The following is a 2,280-nucleotide window of genomic DNA, read 5'->3' as shown; positions in this document are numbered from 1 at the left end:
TTTTTTAATGCTGGTGACATAATGTGTGAAAAAATATTTGTTTGACATAATTATTTTTTTAATGCTAGTGAAATGATGTGTGAAAGAACATTTGTTTGACATAAATAAAATGAAAAATAAAAAATAACATCATTTGCAGTAAAATTGGATTAATTTATTATTGCATGAATAGAAGCATTATCCTTTTTTTTATTAGAGAAGTTAGATTTTGGGCAAATTCCACCAGAGGCCCCAATGTTTCGTAAGTGTGACATTTAGCCCCTATTTGATTTAGTTAAAGATAAATTGATAAAACACGTGAGTAAAAAATCGAAAAAAAATTGTGATTCCCCTTAAATATATTGTTATAAAATGAATTTGAGGAAAAAATTGATTTTGAAAATGGTGAACATTCCCTAATAAGTAATTACATGAGATTTCGCTTCACCTTTCAACAAATCAAAGAATTATTGAGTAATTTTAATCCATGGTGAACATTCCCTAATGATCAATTCGAAGAACACCCTTTAAGATTGATTTCTAATTTAATCCATCATTAATTACTGTTGTTATTTGATCCGATCTGATCCAATCCCATAAATTAGTTATCTGGTTAAGAATTGGACAGCAATGGAAGGTGCTGGAGCAGCGTCGGTTTCAGCCGAAAATGCATCGGAATCAGCTGCGGCAGCCTCGTACACCTATTGGATCCGGGAGGTGACCCATGATGCTGCCCCTTTGCCCGTGCCGAAAAAGCTCAACCCAGAAGACCTCTCGAATCAATCCAACAAAACCTTCCTTGGTTCCGCCTGGAATGGGGTATCCTTCCGAATAAAAGTATTATCTTATGTTGATAAATGATAAATGCAATGTTTTTTGAATGATTATTTCTCATAAATGTTAGTTTTGAAGTTAGTAGAATATTGTAATTGGCATACAACAACTTAGTAAAGGAGAAGAAAAGAAATTGAAGCTAATTTGATGCTGAAGCCTGAAATAGTTGAATTATTATAAGCATTCAAAGAGAGGGAAAGGTTTGACTTCGGAAATATTAAAAGAAATTTGTATTATTTCATAATTCTGATAAGGATAAAGTTAAATGCTTGGATTTTTTGCATTTGTTGATCGATATTTGATTCATTTTGATTATGATGTCGTTCTTTTGGTTCAGACTTGTTGTCTACAATGTTGTTGAACTGTGCAACTGATGGTGGTCAAGTAAATTTTTATCTTCAATAGAGGATGCAGAATAAACAATGGATATTGGAATTTAGAAAGATGATAGATGGTTTACGTATTCAGTAATCAGATACAATTAGAAAAAGTGAAGTAGGATTAATGCCTCACTCAGACTGAAAGGAGGATTTTGTGGATTGTCCTATTTAGCTGTGAGAAATGTGAGGAAGATAAGTCGCAAAACTATAAAGGATTAAATGTCTTTCTAGAAAGAATAGGATGACTAGTTATTTTGTTGTCTGTGATCTCTAAAAAAGATGGTGATCCTAAGAAAAATCAACTTCTATCCATTAAGTGGATGAAAGAGATGAAATTGGCTGCATTCTAGGCAAGGTTTAAAAAAGCTATTTGAGGCTTACTGATGTAGGATGAATAAGAAAGAAAGAAGAAGGAACGGGAAGGAGAAACAGAGAGAAGGGAGAAGAGGAGAAGAAACCAAGGGAAGAGAGGGGAGGGAGAAAACGGCTGCAAGCCACCAAAAATATTTCAATTCTAATTCATCATCAACTGTCTCAAATTAGAAACAAAACAGAAATAAATAGCAGAAGATAAACCCTAAAGAGAAGAGCTTGGGCCAAACCCACTAAACAAGTCCAAATTTAAATAATAGTCCAAGAAAATAAATAAAACTTAAATAAAATAAGTAAACGTCGTCCGATGTCCTCATCAACTCTCCCGGGGTGGGAGAAAACTCGACCCTGTCGAGTGGATAGATAGTATAGGCTGTAGTCAATCTGATACTCCAAATGCTTCAAGTCAAGCCACGGGGGGCGATCTTTTTGAAGAACCAAATATCTGAACTCCACGGTTGATAACAATGCAAATGGCAACTTGTCCTCAAGAATATGATCCGACCAAGGCAGACGATCCCTCATTTTAATCAAGTACCGACATTGGACTCCAAATAACAAGTACTCCTGCAACTCATCTCCAAAATCTTCACATGATTGCGCATAATGTGGAGCACAATAAGAACGTTGATCTACCCAACAATTAAAGAAGCACCGATTCTCTCCATCAATGGTTAACACAACCTGTTCATCTAAAATTACATCAATTTTATCT

The sequence above is a fragment of the Olea europaea genome, chromosome 11, assembly GCF_002742605.1.
Source record: "Olea europaea var. sylvestris chromosome 11, O_europaea_v1, whole genome shotgun sequence".
Lineage (NCBI taxonomy): Eukaryota > Viridiplantae > Streptophyta > Magnoliopsida > Lamiales > Oleaceae > Olea > Olea europaea.
This window is presented reverse-complemented; position numbering follows the sequence as displayed.